Genomic DNA, 23,958 nt, shown 5'->3' with positions numbered 1-23,958 from the left:
AAAGATTGGGCTTCAATGACAGCTGCTGTTTCCTCTCACTGCACGGGCTGTATAAATCCTCAGGATCACAAGCCTCAACAAATGTCCTCAATAAAGACAGTATATGTCTCCTAAAAGTTCAACATAAATAGAATCTGCAGCCTGCTTTTCTTTGCTTTTCATGTATGATCATTGTATTATAACCAAATTACATTGCTTTTAGAATTTGAAGAAACAAGCAAAAACTTTCTTTTAAATCTTTGATCTGAATCTTTCTATGTACCTATGTATGCATTAGCCATTTACAATAAGACCCTCATATGCTATTACTTTTGAATATGAATTGTTTTAGGCTTATTTATTAGGAAAAAGAAATGTCCTTTGGTGCAGCTCTCAAATTATGTGTTCTAGTAATCTTCTTCTTAGGCAGTCCCTCAGGATCGACAATGACTTGATTTCATTCCAGTTTGATGAGTTCTGAGATGGCTGATAAGTCCAATGCGTGACCTCCAGACTCAGCCATTATGTGTGGCAGGTGCTTGAAGGGCTGAGTAGATGGGTTCTTGGGTGGTTTGTGTCCTCCTTCCAATGCTTCTGCACATTCCTAATAAAGTCTTTCGGTATGTTTGGTGCCTTCCCAGATGAGCCTTCACCATTTTAGTTGGTCACAAGCCAGGGTTTCCAATGAGTCACCGGGAATGTTTGACCTCTTCAGGAATGTTTTGACGACATTGCTAAAGTGTTTCCACTCTCCTCCTGGGAGTTTCCTGCTGTGACTAAGCTCTGAGTAGAGCAGCTGCTTTGGCAGTCTGGTGTCAGGCATATGAACTACATGTCCCACCCAGCGGAGCTGTTTTTGAGTGATTAGCATCCCGATGCTGGCCAGGTTGGCTTGGCAGAGGACGCTGCTATTGGACCATTTTTTTTGTCACCGGCAAGAATATTGGAGGATCTTATGAAGGCACTGCTGGTGGCACTTCTCCAGTGTTTTGAGGTTCCTGCTGTAGGTTGTCCAAGTCTTTGAAGCATGTAGGAGTGTGGAGATCACTGCTGCCCAGTAAACCATGACCTTAGTGACAGGTTTGAGATTCTGAGATTATAGTAATAGTTACCATTGTTTAAGCACAAATAGATCATGACATATTTTAATAGTGGGAAAATATGATAGTTTATGACATTTTTGTGAAGTGACATGAAGAAGTAGTGCATTCAGCCAATTGAATACCAAGTACATTAAATCAGGCCATTTCCTTGATGTACACATTATTATTTAGTCACAAAATGCTAATAATCATTATATAAGTATTTAATAAAGGAATCAGTGTGTCTCATGAAGCAATGTAGTAAAATCACAGTCATATTATTTTTATGTATATTTTAATGAAACATTAAACTAACATAATATGACAACTATTTAATCAAGGAAACCATTCATTCTTTTCCCTGGCACAAACCTTTAAGTATGAACTAACAATTCCATGATAGTCTTACAACTGCACCATAACTCCAACCTTTTTTCATATGATCACTGAAGTGTATGAATCTATATGGAAAACATTAACTATCCTCACTACAGTGGACTAGCTGCCTGTTTTATAGCCTGCCTGTTATGCACCCGCCTTTCATTTGAAGTTAAAATCAACCCCTATTGTGTTCTCTGGATAAAATACAGCTGGGGTATCTTTAAATGCAAAAAAAAAAGTGTTAAATATTTTAATCAGATGTTCCAGATCATTTTTCAAACCATAACAGCAAAGCAACTGAATGGTATCCCGTTGATTGGGTGAATTAATAAAATAAATGACTACAATACTATTACAGATAAAACAATACAATAAAACAGCATAACTTTGTCTCATACCAGCACACTAGCTTCATGAAACAGCTTATAATAATGGTTGTCTTTTGTCATATGTTTATATAGCAAGCATCAGCATTTAGTGGCGCAGTAATAGCATGTGGAAAGCACAGCAATGAATAATCAAGTTATTCATTTACAAGACACTGAGAGATATAAAGGTCTGATTTGCCACAACATTCTGACAGTTGTTTATAAAAACACTACATATATCATGTCCTCATTCTGCTTTTTTGCTTCATTTGCTGATACTTTCAAGTGGACATAAATTTAATGTCTGACCCTGTGTAAAAGCTACACCTTCAGAATAGCACACTGGTTAAATTCTGTTTTATTTAAGCAAGAGGATTTTGTAAGATAGACAACTATTTTATACCTGTAAGATGTTTTCCATAGAACCGAAGCAGGAAATTATACAAATTCAAGGTAAAAAGGACCTCAAGTATCAAGAATGTTGTTTGCCAATTCAGCCATCTTAGAATAAGTAAAGGCTATTAAAACGGAGATAAGGTAAAAGGTTAAAATTGTTCAGCATAGACTAGGATATTTAACTTAGAGAAGTTGTGGTAATAAATTAGATAATTTATAATTTTGAAGAGGAAATGGTTTAGGATTTTTAAAAAGTTGGTAACAATCATACTCTGCTGTTAAAAGGTATGATAGTGAGCAGATCTCGCAGTGGTAGGGTTGGAGGAGAATTATCCTCAATAAATGAATTTACAATGCTGTTAGTGACCAAAACAATTACTCCCTCGCCTCCATTCTGATTGGTTAATGATGCCAAAATTATTTGTATATCTGGACTTCTATGGAACATTTTATACAACAGTATGTCTTCTTCTTCCAGAAGGGTGACCAAGTGTTGTTTTAAAAGTTAAAGGTTCAAATATCAAGAGACACAAATTAAAAATAAAGAAGTTAGAAGAAAGAAAATAATTAATAGGATTTCAAAATGAGTTAGTACAGAAGAGCACACAAATGTCTTCAAGAGACAATTAGATGTATTTCTGGAGAGAGAGACAAATGAGGAATTTGGTAATAAATTGGTAGTTGAGTTTCAGATCAACCAAAAAAGGGCTTGTTGGTTCTAATGATTGCTTTCTGCTCCTAAGGGCATGCATGTTTTACTTTGTAGAGCTACAGTTTGAGTTAAATCGACTAGATTTCTCAATAACTACACAATATAACCTTGGAATAATTGTAACATTAAAGTGCACAGAATCTGCAAGTTCAAAGCTATGGACAGTTCATTACTGAGTCCTGCTTCTCTGTCATTCTAAACTAGTTAATTATTTTGTAGTTAATTTAAATTGTACACATATATATTGTCCACTGACAATTAGCTGTGACTCTAGGTATAATAATACGGCACATACACTATCAATTAATTCCAAAGCAAATTATCTTCATCTCACTTATTGTAATTTAGGGAAATTATTTGCCTACATTTATAAAAAGCTGGTATTATCATGCCTATTTTTCCTGGTAAGTAGTGAACTTCAATAGGATCTGTATTTTTTCAAAACTATTTTACTTTTAAATGAGACACATGCATCAGTGGCCCAAAAATGCTCCTGCTGCAGTACTTTCCAAATAACAGTGTAGATCAATGGGTTGATATCACAAGCTGCTATTTCATAGCCCAACAATTTAAAGACCAAATTCTGCATCTGTCGGTGGCCAAATCAAGCAACCAAGCTTTCTTCAGTATCGATTTTGCAGATTTTGTATACATTATAGTCCCACGGTAATAGGAATATTTCGCTTGAGGTATAAGAGAAACATGTTAAACCTGGACTGGTCCTTAAAGGTGGTCTGATTTGTAGATGCCAAATGATCAGGGGTTTGACTTCTTCTGAAAGTAAGTGCTTGAATAAAGATGATACTCCTTTGAGAAGCACAGTATCAGCAGGTTTGTGTTATAGGGTTTTGGTTCTCATCAGCCTGCACAAGATTGAGTTAGTTGCATTGCATTGAATCAGAACCTCTCGGCAATCAGGTGAGATTTGAGATGGAAACCTAATCGGACATCAGAAAGCATATGATTCCCTGACTGACAGTTCTTGCTCAAGGGGAATGTGTGGGGCGCAAGGTTTTTAGCTAATAAATGGGTAAATGATTGAAGAACATGTAAATTAAATGAAATGGGTGAGTAGCATTTTTCGGAAATTCTCCTATGCTGGGAAACTACTACTGAATGCTGTTTAGGAGCAATATCTGTTTGGAAAACCACACTTTAGTAAAAGCAAAATACTATGGATGCTAAAAATCTGAAATAAAAGCAGAAATTCTTGGAAATACTCAGCATGTGAGGCAGTATCTGTGGAAAGAGAAAAACAAAATTAACAATCCAAATTTTCACTCCTGGTTCTGCAAACCCAATGTTTAAAAATGGCGGCTTACAGTTGTGATTTTCATACCTCAAGGGAGGGCAGGCTGGATTGGAAGTCTGGCCACCGCCAGTGGAATAAGTCCGGGGCTGCCAAGTGCAGAGGCAGGCTGGGCAGAAGGCCTACCTCTGTGTTCCAGCACTTCACTTAAATTATTTTTAAAAAGATTAAAACAAAAAACAGGCCTCCCAACACTCACCCCTCACCACCCCTCATCCCCCTACACACTTCCCATGCCACATCCATGCCAACCTATGCCATTTCATTCATCCACTCACCCCATGGCCCTTTGTATTCACTATGCCAACCCATGGCCCTATACACCCCCCCCCCCATGACACCTTACACCCCAATGCAAACACAGGCCCCTACACCCACCCCCATGGCCCCCCATATCCCCAGTGCCCTCTACATCTCCATGGCCCTTTATAGCCCCTAGGCCAAATGCCAATTCATGCCAACACATGCCCTCCACCAGCACCCTTTGTCCTTATCCCCATGTCAACTCACCTAGTATCCTTTGACAGCCTTGACAGTTCCTTGAAAACTTGACTGTTCTTTGACAGTTACTTGACAGCTTCGAAAATTCCAATTAGTCTATGTACTTTTTACACACAATCATGTTTACTTTTAACAATCCCAAAGGGTGCCTTACCTCCCCCAAATGTGTCCTGGGACCATATCCAAAAGCGTACCTTGCCTCTCCAAAAGGATACCCTGGCTATCCAAATGAATCTACCAAGTTCAGACCAGCTCTTACCTGATCTAATCTGCACATTTTGAGTTTCACACTCCTGGCCTACCAAAATCCCATTTCAGGTAAGGCAGTTGGTGACTTAAATGGTCAGCTACCTCTGTAAACTGTGCATGTGCTCCAGTCCCACCCCTGCAAAAATAAGAAATGCCCTGTTCGGGGAGCGAGACTTGAAATTTCCAGCCATTTCCAAGATTTTCACCAGGATGGAGAGCCTCTCTGATATAGCATCTAGGCCTATGTTTCAGGTCAATGACCTTTCACCAGGACTATTAAAATAGATGTAACAGCAAAGCAAATAGAAACAAAATGGATTCCAATTTCCAACCTTCCCTCAACTTCACTTGACCCATCTCCAACCCTTCCATTTCCATTTCTGGGGATAGGCTATCAACTCAATATCCACTATAAGCTAACTGACATGCAGCTACCTTGATTACACTTCTTCCCACCCTGTTCCTGTAAGGACTCTAATTACATTCTCCCAGTTTCTCCATCTCATCTGTTCTGATGCTAACACCTTTCAGAATGTCTTCCTTTTCCCTCAACCAATGTTCTCCTCCACCCTGGTTGATAGGGATTTTGACCAGGTCTATTCCATTTCCTACACTTCTTGTCTTGCCCCTTTCCCTTACTCTCAGAACCATGAAAGAGTTTCCCTTGCCCTCACCTTACACCACCATATTCAATGGATCATCCTCTTCCATTTCCATCACCTCCAGCATGATATCAGCACCAAACACATCTTCCCTTCAGCTCCCCTTTTAGCATTCCAAAGGAATTGTTTCCTCTAAAACACCCTGGTCCACTCTTCATTCACCCTTAATACACCCCTTCCCTTCCCAGTAAACCTTCTCATGAAAGTGCAGGGGATGCAATGCCTGCCCTTTTACCTCTTTCCTTTCTCAAACCCAGCACCCCAAAACAATCTATCTTGCTGAAACAGATATCTAGGTGTGCTCCTTTCAATTTAGTATACCGTATTCACTGGTCATGATGCTGTCATCTCTACATAGGTGAGATCAAATGCAGATTGGGTAACCGTTTTATGAATGGATAGATATCTGTTCAGCTATTTCAAAGGCTGAACAAATGACTGAACTAAGAGTTAATATAAAGCTTAAAACACAGAGTCTAAATGACACATTGTGATCTGAATCTCTATACTGTTGAATTCAGAGGAGCACTTTATCCAGTGGATATAGTGCTCTAATGCATCTGAACACTTTCACAGTGCTGGTCAATTTAATGGTCACTTATCTTTTAGGAACAAAGCCCTATCATCAATCACTGCATTAAGACACACTTAACTATCACACAGCATCTAATTATGATGAGTGAAGTTGCCAACAACTTTTAAACTTACCTGTCAAAAGGTTCCTGACTCCAGAACAGGCTTCCCCCATGTTCACAAACCCTCCGACCAGACATAGCTCCCACAAGCTTCAGACGTCCACCTGTCGCACTGAAAATTTCAATCTTCAGGTAATACAAAATTGAGGTAGGCAGAAACATGGAAGTCATAACGCCTGTTTTTGTTGCAACCCATCACATTTCCTGTGCCAGTCAAAATGGCAGTTGGTGAAAATCAGGTAACAATTTCAGAATTCTGGTTCCCCTGACTCTTTCCCCCCATGCCAGCCATGAGTTTACCCCTTGTCAAAACAGCAAAATCTGGCCCATTACTCCGTTTGTCTAAAAAAATGTATAACAGATATTTTTGTGAAATTTTCTCTTTATTTCTCCTATCGCCATTATTTCTATCTTCTCCTTTACATCCTTTTAAATTCATTTTCCTTATAAACGTTGTTGTTTCTTCTGTATTTTATACATCTGTTTTCAATTTATTCTTTCCCCCGTTTGATTTTATTAAATTTTATTACTGCTTTCATTTGAATTTCTCCAACTATTTGCTTTTCAGTGTTTTTTTCAGCTACATTAATTATTCTTTCTTTATATATCCTTTACTTCTTATCTATTTGCCCTGCGAGTTCCTAACATTCAGCAAGTAGATTTAATATTCAGAGTCTGCTGATGTTAATAATAAAGTCACAGATATGACAACTTTTATACTCAAGTTCCTGATGTTGTTTACCACGTGATCCTGTGCAGTGCTGGAGGTTCAACATTTGTGCAATCCTTTTCTCAGGAAATGCATTTTCCCAATTAGCTAATTGGATCTGCAATTGTTGAAGCCATTGTGACAACATAAAACAATGATAATGTACAGAAATGAGATAATGATATACAGACAAAATCAAATGATAAGCAGAATTCTCATCAGTGCAAGCTTGTTAATTAGGGACATACAGTCGGAGCAGAATATGCAGGTGAAAAGTAACATATTGCCATATGAGAGCAAATACTTAAATATTGCTAAATGAAATGCTAGAGAGTTGTTTGGGAAAATTTGGTTCTGATTTTTACTTTATTTTCTTATCACATTCTTGGGGCCATGATGTTATTGTTGTGAACTTATTTCTGGGTGATATATTTGTGTTGAGTAAGAGGCAGAGATCTTTAGCTTGTGTGTCTTCTTGCAGAATCACAGAATCACAGAATCACAGTGCAGAAGAGGCCCTGCGGCCCATCGAGTCTGCACCAACATGCAAGAAACACCTGACCTACCTACCTAATCCCATTTACCAGCACTTGGCCCATTGCCTTGAATGTTATGACATGCCAAGTGCTCATCCAGGTACTTTTTAAAGGATGTGAGGCAACCCGCCTCCACCACCCTCCTAGGCAGTGCATTCCAGACCATCACCACCCTCTGAGTAAAAAAATATTTCCTCACATCCCCCCTAATCCTCCTGCCCGTCACCTTGAACTTATGTCCCCTTATGACTGACCTTTCAACTAAGGGGAACAGCTGCTCCCTATCCACCATGTCCATGCCCCTCATAATCTTGTACGCCTCGATCAGGTTGCCCCTCAGTCTTCTCTGCTCCAACGAAAACAACCCAAGTCTATCCAACCTCTCTTCATAACTTAAATGTTTCATCCCAGGCAACATCCTGGTGAATCTCCTCTGCATCCCCTCCAGTGCAATCACATCCTTCCTGTACGAACTGCACACAGTACTCCAGCTGTAGCCTCACCACAGTTCTATACAACTCCAACATGACCTCCCTACTTTTGTAATCTATGCCTTGATTGATAAAGGCAAGTGTCCCATATGCTTTTTTCACCACCCCACTAACATGCCCCTCCGCCTTCGGAGATCTATGGACACACACTCCAAGGTCCCTTTGTTCCTCAGAACTTCCTAGTGTCAAGCCGTTCAGTGAATACTTCCTTGTCAAATTACTCCTTCCAAAGTACATCACCTCACACTTTTCAGGGTTAAATTCCATCAGCCACTTATCTGCCCATTTGACCATCCTGTCTATATCTTTCTGTAGCCCAAGATACTCAATCACACTGTTAACCACCCGGCCAATTTTTGTGTCATCCACAACTTACTAATCCTACCCCCCACATAGTCATCTATGTCATTTATATAAATGACGCATAATAGGGGACCAAGCACAAATCCCTGTGGTACACCACTGGACACTGGCCTCCAGTCACTAAAGCATCCTTCTGTCATCACCTTCTGTCTCCTACATCTCAGCCAATTTTGAATCCACCTTCTCAAATTACCCCGTAACCCATGTGCATTTGCCTTCTTTATAAGTCTCCCATGTGGGACCTTGTCAAAGGCTTTTCTGAAATCCATATAAGCTACATCAACTACACTACCCTTATCTACATACCTGGTCACCTCCTCAAAAAATTCTATCAAATTTGTTAGGCATGACCTCCCTCTGACAAAGCCATGCTGACTATCCCTGATCAAACCTTGCCTCTCCAAGTGGAGGTAGATTCTCTCCTTCAGAATTTTCTCCAATAGTTTCCCTACCACTGACATGAGACTCACTGGCCTGTAGTTCCCTGGCTTATCTCTACAACCCTTCTTAAATAGCGGAACCACATTAGCTGTTCCCCAGTCCTCTGGCACCTCCCCCGTGGCCAGAGAGGAATTAAAAATTTGGGTCAGAGCCCCTGCGATCTCCTCCCTTGTCTCCCTCAGCAGTCTAGGACACAAATCATCTGGACCTGGAGATTTGTCCACTTTTAAGCCTGCCAACACCTCCAATACCTTGTCACTCCCTATATCAATTTGCTCAAGAAGCTCACAGTCTCTCTCCCCAAGTTCGATACCTTCATCTTCATTCTCTTGGGTGAAGACGGATGTGAAGTATTCGTTCAACACTCTACTAATGTCCTGTGGCTCCACCCATAGATTGCCCCCTTCATCCCTAATGGGTCCTACCCTTTCCCTGGTTATCTTCTTCCCTTTGATATAGTTATTGAATATCTTGGGATTTTCCCTACTTTTACCAGCCAGAGCTTTCTCATATCCCCTCTTTGCTCTCCTAATTGCTTTCTTCAGCTCCACCCTGCACTTTCTGTACTCCACTAATGCCTCCGCTGATTTATTTCCCTTGTACCTGCTAAAAGCCTCTCTTTTCCTTCTCATCATATCCTGAATATGGTTCTCTGGGCGTGTTCCTCCTTCCTATCACCCTAGAGGGAACATGTTGAGCCTGTACCCTCCCCATTTCCTTTTTGAACGTCCCCCACTGCTCCTCTGCAGATTTCCCAACAAGTAACTGTTCCCAGTCTACCTTGGCTAGATCCTGCCTTATTTTACTAAAATCCGCTCTCCCCCAATCCAAAACATTTTTTTTTTGCAACTTATCTATTTCTTTGTCCATAACAAGCTTAAATTGTACCATGTTGTGGTCACTATCACTAAAATGCTCCCCCATCACCACCTCAGCCACCTGTCCGGCTTCATTCCCCAGAATTAGGTCCAGCACTGTGCCGTCCCTTGTTGGACCCTCTACATATTGACCGAAAAAGTTCTCCAGTACACATTTCAAGAAATCCACGCCATCCAAGCCCTTAACACTATATCTATCCCAGTAAATTTTGGGAAAGTTGAAATAACGTAATATAATTACCCTATTGTTACTGTTTTTACACACCTCCGCAAATTGTGCACATATTTGCTCCTCGGTTTGACAGTTTCTCATAGTCTCTCGGTTTTGTAATGCGGATAGAAAAGCGATCACGTATCTTAAACAAATTTAACCTCTAGCATCGGAATCACCAAGTTTTCTATTTCTTGAACTGAGAATGCTGCATAGTTTTGTTTATCTTTCATCTAAGAACCAATTGATCAAGAGCTGTCATGCAAAATCATTTTTTTTTCAGCCATCTACTGGCCTTGAATTCTTTAAATGAATGTAAATAATTGATCTGTCACCATTGATTCGAGTCGTGGACATCATTAAGCAGATTGCTGTTTCTAACCAATATGTTTGCAGATGCGAATTTTGGTGGCTCTTGGTCAGGGAGAAAAACATCCATAAACTCATAAATCTGACCTCCATATATTCACAATAAAGTGGACACTGGTGCTGAGGCAGGCAGGAGCATGTGCGAGTGCTTCAATATGGAGGCACCCTCAGAAGATATATGAAATGATTAAAATTATTTGGGCCACAGCTGCTAGGCCATTATTGTGGAGGGGGACCCTCCACAGGATGGCATTCGGTGACAGTGGTCACCATGTGACAGAAGTGGCTTCAGAGTTGCTGGGGGGGGCAGGGGGGAGTGTAATAAATAAAGGAGGCTTTGCTCGCAGCGTAAGGTCTGTCGCCACTGGTAACATTCCAGCAGCCTTCTCAATCCGGCCCTGTGATCAGTTAATTGCCACTAATAAGCCAATCGTCAGTGCTGGGCAGGTAGCTACTTGCACTGCACCCCCCGCCTCCAGGAAGATCACCCCCAGGGTGGAACACAGTGGCCCATTGACTCAATAGTGACCTTTTGGATTTTCCTCCTGTAGCCAGCTTGAGCCCCATCTCCATGGTTCTCATAAGATTCCACCCTGAGTACTAGTTTTTATTAGAGAAACATTTAACTGATGGAAGGTCATTGACATGAACCCTTAACTCTGTTTCTCTCTCCACAGATGCTGCCAGACCTTCAGAGTGTTTCCAGTCTTTTCTGTTTTTAATACTGTTTTTAGATGCTTTGGCACTTGGCCAATCAAGATCTCTCGTGTAAAGATGTCCCATATGCCCACACACGAATTGTTTAGCAGGCAATTATTTTGAAATATATATCAGTATGGTCAACTTTACTGTAATGTAAGGAGCCTTTTAAAGGTTATAAATATTTATGCTGCTAATGGAACAGCTGCAACAGCTTAAATATGTCTGTTCTTTTTTGTAAATGGTTAAAGCTTTTAAATCAAATAAGAAAATCATTGGGAGAAGGATGGAAACAATACTTTATCTGATGGTGAAGTAGTTTTAGTTTTGATTGCTTGACTTTAAATAATAAAGAAAAATTTTCAAGTTGAATTCATTGCCTGAAAGGGTGGTGAAGCAGATTCAACCATAGTTTTTGAAAGAGAAGTGGATAAATACAAGAAAAGGAAGCATTTGCTGAACTATGTGGATAGAAGAGGGGAATGGGATTAACTAGGTAGCTCTTTCAAAGGCACAGTGGGTCGAATGACCTTCATCTGTGCTGTAGTTTCTGAGTCTGTGAACTAACAAATTGCTCTTCCCTGCTAATAAGTTCACATACACTGATATAGATACCGATACACACTGATGATAGACATATATATGTATATATAATATATTTGTTTTATATATATACATATTGTATGCATTCTATTGTCTCTGGAACAATTTTCATAGATTATCTGCGATCAATTTTCAAATCAGGAATCAAATAATCAAACCTAACAAACCATAAAACATAGGGGAGAATTTTCTCCCCATCGGGGGGTGCTGAGCAGGAGCGGGCGCGGGCACGCGCGCAGCCAATCGCCATCTTCAATCGGCTGCTTGCTGCCATTTTATGTGGGCAGGCCAATTAAGGCCTGCCCAGTGTGTTGCGCACCCGGAAGCGCTGAGCGCTTCTTGAGGCACGGAGCTGCCTCAGGAAGTTTAAACTCATTTTTCAAAAGCTAAATGAAGAAAAAAGAAACATTTTTCAGACAAGTCCCCTCATGTGACAGTGTCACATGAGCTGGGACACGTCAATGAATTTTAATTTAAAAATTTATTGCATTTATAAATCCTTCATGAAATCTCTTCCCACCCATAGATGAGGTTTCATGATAAATGCGAAGGCCGCTTGGGCTCTTCAGCTGCCCGCCAACCTTAAGGTTGGACGGGCAGCTCCATTGATTGTTTTAATTAGTTTTTATATGGCCTTATTAGGCCTTTGACAGTTCGGCGGGCGCGCAGTCGACCACCGCACTGAAAATCGGAATGATGCGCTGTGACATCGGGACGCACGCCCGATGTCACCACGCGTCACTTTACGCATCAGCGAGCGGGACCCACCCAAAGATTCTAGCCATCCACTTCTTCTCTGTAGCTCACAGTCATGAGAATACCAACATTTCTATTCAGCTAGGGGACATGGAAAACATTGGCCCTGAAGGGTTAACAACACAACTTAAATTATATTAAGACCTGGTCATAAGCTAGCTAACTCCTGGGAGAAATATTGAATCCCACGTGTGGGAAAACTGGTGTCATGCCTCCGTGAGTCAAAAAACTCTGACACAAGAGTGTGGGAATGGAAGGGAAAAGCTGCATCAATACAGTAAGTAGAAAAGACTAGGAATTTATATAGGAAGTGAAAGGGACAAGTGTGTAACTGAAAATGAGTAATGATAACTGGATTACTTAATACCAGCTCATGATTGAGAAATAGAACCGGTTATTCAGGCATATTGGCCTGATCTGAAATGCAAACTATTTGCCATTGTCGTATTGTTTGAATAAAATATTGAAGTTAGTCCTTCCTCAATCAGTATTTAATCTCACCTTCATTTCATGCATGATTATTTCCAAAGCATGGACAGAAGGCTTTAAAACTGGCTCTTTGTGACTCAGTCCCAGATGTTTTAAGTAGCATACTTGACCTCAGTGTTGGCACTAGTGTACAGTTGAATAAACTAAATCTGAGTACAGCAAACATAATTATTTTCCTTGCGCAACCCTAATCAAATTTGCACTTTTTTCCTCAATTTCATTAGGAGTGGAAATTTAACCTTTTCCCTCTTTTTTTTAAAAGGTGTGACCACCCACGGTTCTGTCTTAATGGGCAAGGAGCCAGGACTGACTAAGAGGGCAGCCAATACACATCACCAGGTCAAAAGGTCATCAATTTTGAAACTCTGGGAAAAAGGATCCAACTAAAGGCTAACTTAATTCAAGTTTCCACGATCTGCCTTCAACCTCCTAAACCCATAGCTCTGGCTTATTTTTGAACAGGAAGCAGATTTTTAAAAATAATATAACATAACAGATTGCACTGTAAGTGAATCAAACAGTGAGCTTATGGTCTCTTCACAGTTACCAACTTTAACTATAAAGTGATTCAAGTAAATGATAAGATGCTGCTATTGTTTCAAATATTCTGTGTTTTACAATACTAAAGAAATAAAATAATTTACTGCAGCACTTTTAATATCAACTGCAACAGGAGGCATTTATTAGTCTAGCTAAATCAAAGCAGACAAGTGTTTATAAATTAACAAATTAGTTATTCTCATTTATCAAAAATTTATTGTACAGAAATTCATCTGTTATTATTTTGTTTTTATTTTGTAATTCGATAAAATCATTAATTTAAGCATAAAATTAGTTACTCCCAAAAATAAGCAAAAAAGAAATGTGCTCTGAAAGGATGTCATCCAAAATTGAATTTTCTTTATGTCTTGCAGTTGTATTTTCTGAATGATCATGGCAGCGGAAGCCTGTGGGGCCTAATGGAATACTCCTGTCATGTTTCGACAGGCAAAGTTTACTTTTTTTCAAATGTAGCTTTTTGGGGCCTCTTCAAAGCTGCCTCTACCTCATAGCTTTTATTAAAAATTACAATCAGGTCCTGATGGCATCATCGTGCATGTGTTAAAAAGGACCTGCCAACTCCAAAGTTGCAAAATGAACTGGGTAATTTTAACTACCCACTTGCCTGGCCACGTAGAACTAAAATAAACTCCTTTGTCCTTGTGGCTGCTACAAAATTTAAATCACCCTTTCTTTGTGTTTAATGGGACGAATTTATCTTTTTATGATCATTAAACCTGTGTGCGTAAATAAGAGTTATTCTACAATAGTGTAAATACTGGATGGCTTGCAGACTGGTTAATGCCAGACACTATAATATCCAATAGAACATGTTATCAACAGGAGATTTTGACAGCAGTTTATTTTTGTTTAAAATTCTCCTCCCATCATCTGAATCTTTTTCAATGATGATCTTACTCAATGATTAAAGAGCTAAATTTCCCCATTGTAGGCCTCTAGAATGAACAATGGAGCTTGAGGCCTCATACGTGAATCAGCCAGAGGTGCAGTGCTGCATCTCTGGTCAGTTGTGAGTCTGAGATGAAGCACTGTAGCTCTGGAGGATGAACACTGCAGCAATGGCCTTGAACATAGAGTGGGACAGCACCACATATAATAAAGGTAATGTGCAGACTTCTGTTGCATTTATAAAGTTCACTTGGTATAGTTGGCAGGCTTTTCATTTTTGCTTTCGCCAAAGATCTTGACACAAGTGTCATTAATTATATATTTATTATTGAATAGCAAAATAAAGCTATGATCCCATGAAAGAATTTTCTTATGAATTTTATTTAATTAAAAACAGTTATCATTATGCTTGTACAATATTGTCAAATGCATAACTTGAAAATTGCATTTAAAAAGAAAAACAATTTGATGATATGAGCATTGTATTCTTTTTATTGTAGGCTTCTAAAAGTCTACAGATTGAGATTTTAAGAATTATTTATGCTGAGGAAGAGTTGCCCCTATTTTGTATGTACAAAACCATTAAAACAAATATGTCCAAGCAACAGTCAGACTTCATTAGTACAAACCCATGGGAAGATGAAAAATATTCCATATCCGGAGATCATCGTCTCATGGTTCAATCCTTTTTCCTGTCCATAATTGAGCTTTTGCTGGAACCAGAGAAAATATTTGCTGCAAGAAGAAATTTGCAAAAATAATTTGCATGAATGAGATTCTGGCATAGCAGTTCATGCAGAAAGAACGTGAATATAATATACTATGCTGCATGAGAGAATATTATGGTTTCATTCTGAAAACAGCCAGTCTGTTTAACTTAAATAGGATGTCACTCGCTATTGCCATGGGAGGCTGGCAATCTGTAGCAATCAATTCTGAATGTTATTCTTCCCATGGTATCATTATATTGTATATCTTTCATCTCTTTAATTAATGGCGTCACAGCTGCAATATCTCAGAATTTAAGATTACTACAGGATTCTTAACCAATCAGGAGCATCATAAGAGAGGTGCCAAGTAGCTGATAGGTGGAGTTACTTGGGTCACATCCTGAAGTATAAAGGGTCAGCTTTCTAATGAGGCAACTCCCAATCCATTTCCTAGTCTCATGCCAGGCATTCCATTAATCAAACTGGAAACTCAAAATTCAAAGTAATCTCAGTGCGATTACAAAGCAGTCTTACCAAAAAAAGAATATTTCCAGTACTGTCTTTGTATAGTTTGTTAAAGAAAGAAAATAAAAAGGAGTTTAAGAAAAGATTGTTCTGCTTTAAAACAACTTCAGCAAGGTAATTACTACTTTGAATGTAATAAAATTGATGTATGATAATGACAAACCTTAATAACCACTTCACTCCTCTGAGAACTCAATCACCAAGATGCAAGATGAAAAATAAAAAAAAACTTTTGTAATTGTTTTTATTACTTCTGCTAAGGAAATGAACAAATTCAAATTTATAATATATGCATCAGATTTTGCAAAGTTATTACTATTTGGGCCAAATATATTGCTTTTTCTGTCTTGCAAACCACGTGATTAATTGCCTGCCTGAAATACCAGGAAATTAAAAGCAAAAATGTTGAAAGTCTGGAATAAAAGTAGAGATTTCTGAAAGTGTGAAGCAACTTCGCGCCTGAAAGAGAAATACTGGTTAACATTTTCGGGTGAAACTATTTATCAGAATCCAGAACATGTAAACATCTTTCTCTTTAAAATGTTGATTGACTTGCTACTGTGCATTTCTACCATTTTCCCTTTCTATTTTAGGGATATAAAGGTAAATTTTGTGAAGCAGGGTTCCCTGGGAGGAGCTTCACTCAACAGGAGTATCAGTCAGGAAACTGGGCATGAAGGTCAAGATGTACAATTCACTCTACTTCCAATCTTCCTGTATCAATTTTAGGAAGGGAGTCACCTTCACCAGGGATTCTCTGATCCATGCTTCTGTCAAATGAAGATCCTTATCAGAAGTGAAGCCTCAGAAAACTTACCCTATATATTAGCATAGAGAATTCAGCACAGTTTATAACATGCTTCATTGGGGTGTGCGTTTCTGATAAGATCCTGGAGTTTCCATTTGTAAATAAATGCTTTCTTAACAATAATCTTACAGTTGATAATATATTTTACACAAAAGCTACAGCATGGCTTTTGCCCGGTATAAATGTTCAGATCTTGAATATTGCTAAAAAAAGACTAACTAAACAACAACCATTCCCTGGTTCTTTCACCATGGCAGTGCTGTGATCAATCAGTGTTGACCTGCCTGGTTTGAATTTGAACAAAAGCTTGGGAGTTAACTGTTTCCTGTGGATCTTCCATGGAAATACCTCTACCAATCAGAGTCCACTCACCAACCAATCAGCAATCTCTTCTCATGCAGAATAAATTGTTGTTCCCTTTACAACGTGTATTCTTGCAAACTGTCCTGATGAGTGCACGACAAAAAGCTTCAATAGCGTGTCCCTTTTTTCAGAAATACTCAAGTTCTGGACGACTAAACCACTTCAGATCTTTATCCATTTTGCCAGCTTTGTGTACATATTTCCTAAAGAAATCTACAAAGGGAGTGTTGTCAGACTTTCTATTCTATAGGTAATGAGAAATGAAATGCAGCATAGTGTTTCTCTTGAGAATGTCTTGTCTCTCCACACACCATCACTTCCGATCTTCCACTGACCTTCTCCTCAGGGTCCAGTTTTCCCAGGAATCCCTTCTGTACTGATAAGGGGATTCCTGGAAATACTGTTCTTGGGGCCAAGGCTTGGCAGCTGTTTAACAAGAAGATGAACAACCTGAGAATTCATAGAAGCCTCTGGATTACTGTGGAAAAATTTGCACTTTTGAATTATATTTCGGAGAATACACTCAGAATATGTAAACCTCATTTGATACATAAATAAAAATCAATTATGAATTACTGAACTCACAGGTGTTTGAAATTATTTTCAAAACAGTCAAGTGCATAGAACACCGACTTCATTGTTACCTAACCAATTAACATGTTAAATTTCTTTCATCTGCAGAATTAGATTTAAAATTCAATTCTTTTCGCAAGTCAGAGAATACAATTTGGGAACACTAACTAGTGCAGCACTCCCCCCACCTTAAATTACACTTTGCTGCATAACTTTACCATCACTTAGCTTTTACTTAAAGAGTAAGTAGAAACAAGTTAATCCCTGAATCAATTTGTCCATCACACTTTCTGTCTCACACTGTATAACTCATGCAAACCTATGATATGCTTAGTTTGATTATTTTATGAATAAAAAAATTCAGTCAGGCAATGGGCAGAATTTTGCCCTTGGCATGTGGGATTGGCGGGGGTAACCGGGGGCTTGTTGGGAAGCTGCGTCCACCTGCTGAGCTTCAAATCCTGCCCTATGTCCCATTCAGCCTTCGCCCTTGTGTTCGATGGCCTACATTGGCTTCTGCTCCATCAACACCTCAATATTAAAATACTCACCTTCATTTTCAAAACCCTCCATTATCTGGCCCCTCCCCATCTCTGTAATCTCCAAGGAGTGCTTTAAGAAGTGATATTGACCAAAATTTGACACCAAACCGCATAAGGAGATATTAGGACATATGACCAAAAGCTTGATATGAGAGGTAGGTTTTCAGGAGTACCTTAAAGCAAGAAAAAGTGGGAGAGAAGCAGAGAGGCGTAGGGAGAGAATTCCAAAGCTTAGCGTTTAGGCAGTTGAAGGCACAGCAGCTAATGGTGGAGCAATTAAAATTGGGAATGCATGAGGCCAGAACTGGAGAAGCACAAAGAAATCAAAGGACTGTAGGGCTGGAGGAGATTACAGAGAAAGGGAGGGGCCAGACAATGCAGGGTGTTGAAAATGGAGATGAGTATTTTAATATTGAGGTGTTGATGGAACAGAAGCCAATCTAGGTCAGCAACCACAAGGGTAATGGCTGAACAGGACATGGCCTGAGTTAGGAGATGGGCAGCAGAGTTTTGGATGAGCTCAAGTTTATAGAGGGTAGAAGATGAGAGATTGTCCAGGAGTGCATTGGAACACCCAAATCTAGAGTTAACAAAGGCATAAAGGAGGATGCCAGCAACAGATAAACTGAGGCAGAGTGGAGACAAGTCGTGGAATGTCCAGATTTCAACATATTTATTTGTCACAGAGGTGGAAGGAAAATATCTGCAAGTATTTATTGAAACTCACCTTGTGTATTGTCTTAGTTTCCCCACTAAACAAGCAATTTAATGTTTCTAATATAATAAACACAAAAACATTTCAGAAAATAATGCAACGTATCTGTGCAGCAACATTAGATACATTTTTGTAATGTTTTCCATTGGGAGCTTGTGCCTATCTTAGAGGCTTGCATTTGAGTGCCAACACTCCCCAAATCGATGACCAGAGACATTCAATAAGGTAGCAGGCAATGGTTCTCTATGGCATATGTGCCAGCAACATCCATCTATTCACCTCATCTTCCAACTAGGCACTTTACAGTCTTCCGGGCTTAACATGGAGTTCAACAACTTCAGATCATGAACTCTCTCCTCCAACCCCACCCCCTTTCCGATCCCCCTTTTTCCAATAATTTATGATTTTTTAAATATATTTTTATTTTCCCACCTAATTCCATTATTTTAAAATTTATTTCCATCCATTGGGCTGAATTTTTCCGTCAGCGAGCAGGAGGCGAGGCCCGCTTGCCTACGCGAAAATTACACGGAATGGCGTTGGGGGAATCCCCAATGTCATCCCGCCCCATTCAAATCTTCAGAAAGGCGGGGGCACAGTGAAATCAGCTGTCCGCCCGCTGACCTGTCAATAGCCAATTGAAGCCATTGACAGGATAATTAAAACAATTAAAGGACCTGCCCATCCAACCTTAAGGTTGGTGGGCAGGCCAGGAGCCCCAGCGGGCTTCTGAAAAAACATGGAACCTCATCCACCGGCGGGATGAGGTTTCATGTAGGGTTTAAAAAAGTTTATTAAACTTTCAGTGAAATTTATTAATATGTCCCATCTCGTGTGACATTGTCACATGAGGGGGGTATGTTAAGGATTTTTTTATTTTTCTATTTTTAAAGTTTATGCAGATATCAGCGATCTCTCTGAGGCAGCACTTAACCTCAGAGAGATGTGCACTCTTCTGTGCACATGCGCAAAAGAGCGCACTCTCGCTTTTGGGGAATCCCCCCCCCCGCCCGCACAGGAAGCGCATAGCACTTCCTGCCGGACGTCACGCTGGGCGGGCCTTAATTGGCCCACCCACTTAAAATGGCGGCAGGGCCCGCTTCTTCAGTGGGGATCGGCTCCCCGCCCGCTGGAGATTGGGTCGGGCCCGCTGGGGTGTTTTGAGCTACCGCCATCTTCATTCCTCTTCTGTAGTGTCCAATAGCATGCATAGTTTGAAGAGACTGCATCAGATATGGCTGTTCTAACTTTTTCTCTCCTCTTTCTTTCCTCTGCCCTCCCCCACCCACTGCCCTTCAGATAAGATTATTTATTGTCAGAAAATTCTGCCCATTGTTTTATCTCCACCTTTTAGCCCATTTCGATCCCTTCCCCCCACCCCACCCCCACTAGGACTATCTGTCACTTGCTCGTCCTGCTTTCTACCCTTAATGTCACCATTAGCACATTCCTTAGCTAATATCACCACCGTCAACACCCCTTTGCCCTTTTGTCTATGACATCTTTGGCAATCTCTTCTTTGCCTCCACCTATCATTGGCCCTCTATCCAGCTCTACCTGTCCCATCCCCCTCAGCCAGCTTATATTTCACCTCATTTCTACATTTCCTTAGTTCTGTCATACGGACTCAAAACGTTAACTGTGTTCCTCTCCGCAGATGCTGTCAGACCTGCTGAGTTTTTCCAGCTATTTTTGTTTTTGTTTCAGATTTCCAGCATCCGGTGTATTTTGCTTTTATCCATCTATTTTCTCTTTGGCCACATTACTGATCGGTCATCGTGCAGACCAAGACCCCCAATCATGGAAAAGTACTGACAGCAAACACCACTCCCTCCCACTCACACCACTCAACTCCCCAAGTAAACCATTGTTAGGAGCTGTGAAAATAACCAGAGTTTGGTTTTGTTTATATAAAGTATTTTTTAAAATCGTAAACCATAAACTCCTTAATTTTTTCAGAGACAAACCTGAAAACAAAACCAATACATACAATCTACTAATGTACCTTCCACCATGATAATCCTCAAATACGTCAAGGGAGCTGAACACAGAAACAACCTAGGAGAAAAGCATGAGTGGGAAACCTTCACATTTAGTAATTTGTTCTAAGTGGTTATACCAATTGTATTTCTTCTACTTATGCTCATCTCAGAAATCAAAATAACCAGGAAAACAAAATAATCCACAGAAACAATGAAAATTCTAGAAAAACTGCACCATTATTTAAGCTTGCAGGGTTTTTTTAAATGCCCTGATGTAAACAAATGTATTTAAGCAGAAACTTCAAGTTTTATTGGAAAGATATTGTAAACTACAACTTTTAAATATATATGTCTTGACCTTCACTATAAAAACTTACAGACACAGATAAATCCACACATTGCATTTAGAAATGTATTTGTTTATGTGAATCTAGCATGAAAAGGAAGCAAATGCATCAGTCTGACTGCTTCTACTTTCTGCACACACCTCAATTACTAAGGTTAACCATTACATTCTGGAAGGTTTTGTATTATGGGTTTATGCCCACCAGAACCCAATTAACCATCAAACCTTTTCCAACAGAACATTTTAACAAAATAACACATGGTTCTAATCTACAACATTGATGAATTTTCAGCATTGTTAACTCTAAATGCTGTTTAGTTTCCACTTCAAAATCGTTACTTTAACTGAAACATTCTGGCAAGAATGGAAGGGAGCATTTAAGTATATTCATCTAGTCGATGCATCTGCTGGAGACTTCATACACTATTGGACAGAATCTTATCTGAGGCTGGTTCGGTTTGGGGTAGAGGAGGGTTAAAGCTCCAAAAAATGGCATCGGGTCAGGCACCCGACATAATCCAGGTTCTGGGATTATTTCTGGGTTTAACCCGGGCTTGGGTTTGCAGGCAAAGACAGAGCTATCAGGTAAATAACTAAAATATGCAAGGAGTAAATGAACCCAGAATTTAACCCAACATTCTGGCTTTAGCAGCCAGCGCACTGGTTTCCCAAATTATGTGCAACTCGCCAGGGTCAATCAGGTGAGTGCACAGTGGCGAGTGCTTATTCAGTGAAACTTACAGACTGAGAAACTGTCAAAGGGTGAAACTGAATCCCTGCGCCCATGCCTAGGTGAAAGGCTGAGAGTGTGCTTTTACTGATGCCAGGTGATTTCCAACCTCATTCATTATCTACTCGCATCTTCCACAGTTCTACGACTTTTGCTTTCAAAGCCTCTTTAGCTTCATTCAGCTGATTTTTCAGCTCTTTTGTCTCCTTCTTGTATCTGTTGGCTTCCTCCAGGAATTTTGAACATTGCTGTGTCTTCTCTGCCAACTGGTTCTTCAGTTTGTTCAGAATGACATTAAATTCTTTTTGGGCAGGATTTTACTGATTTTATGCGCCCGCCGACCTGTCAAAAGCCAATGTCAAAAGCCAACTGAGGCCATTGACAGAGTCAATTATGTAATAAAAGGACCTGCCCGTCCAACTTTAAGGTTGACGGGCAGGCCAGGAGCCCCGTCGCGAACTATAAAAAGCATGAAACCTCATCCACAGGTGGGATGAGGTTTCATGTAGGTTTTTAAAAATTTAATAAAGTTTTTGTGAAAATTATGGACATGTTAGGGAAATTTTACTTTTCTACTTTTAGGCTTTGTACATTTTGAGCCGATCTCCCTGAGGCTGCACTTAGCCATGTGCGAAAGAGCGCACTCTCAATTCTCTCAATTTTGGGATTTCCCCCCCCACCCCCCCCCCCCGCACAGGGAGTGCATAGTGCTTCTGTGCGGATGTCACACTGGGTGGGCCTTAATTGGCCCGCCCACATAAAATGGTCCCCCGCCCCCGATTGGGGGCACCGATCGGAAGCATGCCTGTGCGCGCCCGCCCTTCAACTTTGCCCCCGATGGGGGGTAAAATTCAGCCCTCTGTTTCTCTTCATACTTTTCCAGAGGTACAAACTTTGATCTGAGGGACCCTTGTAGTGTGCAAACAGTAGGTTTTCCTTTTCTTTGCGAAGCTCACTTGTTTCATCTTGACTTCTGTCATTCAGCAGAGTCTCCTTGAGTTTCTTCTGCTGTTCTTCCATAGAAACATAGAAATTAGGAGCAAGGGTAGGCATCCGGCCCTTTGAGCCTGCTCCGCCATTCATTATGATCATGGTTGATCATCCAGCTCAATAGCCTGCTCCCGCTTTCTCCCCATACCCTTTGATCCCTTTCGCCCCAAGAGCTATATCTAACTCCTTCTTGAAAGCATACAATGTTTTGGTCTCAACTACTTTCTGTGGTAACAAATTCCACAGGCTCACCACTCTCTGGGTGAAGAAATTTCTCCTCAGCTCAGTCCTAAATCGTCTACCGCGTATCCTCAGACTGTGACCCCTGGTTCTGGACTCCCCCACCATCATCCTTCCTGCATCTACCCTGTCTAGTTCTGTTAGAATTTTATAGGTTTCTATGAGATCCCCCCTCATTCTTCAGAACTCCAGCGAATATAATCCTAATCGACTCAATCTCTCCTCATATGTCAGTCCCGTCATCCCAGGAATCAGTCGGGTAAACCTTCATTGCACTCCCTCTATAGCAAGTACATCCTTCCTCAGATAAGGAGGCCAAAACTGCACACAATATTCCAGGTATGGTCTCACCAAGGCCCTGTACAATTTGCAGCAAGACATCCCTGTTCCTGTACTCGAATCCTCTGGCTATGAAGGCCAACATACCATTTGCCTTCTTTACCGCCTGCTGCACCTGCATGCTTACCTTCAGTGTCTGGTGTACAAGGACTCCCAGGTCTTGTTGCACATTCCCCTCTCTCAATTTATAGCCATTCAGGTAATAATCTAACTTCCTGTTTTTGCTACCAAAATGGGTAACCTCACAGTTATCCACATTATACTGCATCTGCCATGAATTTTCCCACTCACTCAGCTTGTCCAAATCACACTGAAGCATCTCTGCATCCTCCCCACAACTCACACTCCCACCCAGCTTTGTGTCATCTGCAAATTTGGAGATATTATATTTAATTCCCTCATCTAAATCATTAATGTATATTGTGAATAGCTGGGGCCCCAGCACCGATCCCTGCGGTACCCCACTAGTCACTGCCTGCCGTTCAGAAAAAGACCCATTTATTCCTACTCTTTGTTTCCTGTCTGCCAGCCAGTTTTCTATCCATCTCAATACGCTACCCCCAATCCCATGCGCTTTAATTTTACACACCAATCTCTTATGTGGGACTTTGTCGAAAGCCTTCTGAAAGTCCAAATAAACCACATCCACTGGCTCCCCTTCATCAACCCTACTAGTTACATCCTCGAAAAATTCCAGTAGATTTATCATGCACGATTTCCCTTTCGTAAATCCATGCTGACTCTGTCCAATTCTGCCATTGTTTTCC

General features: G+C 40.3%; 1 long non-coding RNA gene across 1 annotated transcript in view; it reads left to right on the top strand.

The window, feature by feature from the left end:
• Positions 1 to 17,314, top strand: part of LOC144685815 (uncharacterized) — a 41,940-nt gene extending 24,626 nt beyond the window's left edge. Inside the window, exons 2-3 of the long non-coding RNA XR_013577784.1 lie at positions 13,142 to 13,226; positions 13,794 to 17,314. This is a non-coding gene — a long non-coding RNA (uncharacterized LOC144685815). The remainder of the gene's footprint in view (positions 1 to 13,141; positions 13,227 to 13,793) is intronic.
• The last annotated feature ends 6,644 nt before the right edge of the window (positions 17,315 to 23,958 follow it).

Source organism: Cetorhinus maximus, chromosome 10 (assembly GCF_964194155.1).
Source record: "Cetorhinus maximus chromosome 10, sCetMax3.hap1.1, whole genome shotgun sequence".
Taxonomy (NCBI): domain Eukaryota; kingdom Metazoa; phylum Chordata; class Chondrichthyes; order Lamniformes; family Cetorhinidae; genus Cetorhinus; species Cetorhinus maximus.
The sequence above is the reverse complement of the archived record's forward strand: the minus strand, read 5'-3'. Positions and strand labels throughout refer to the sequence as shown.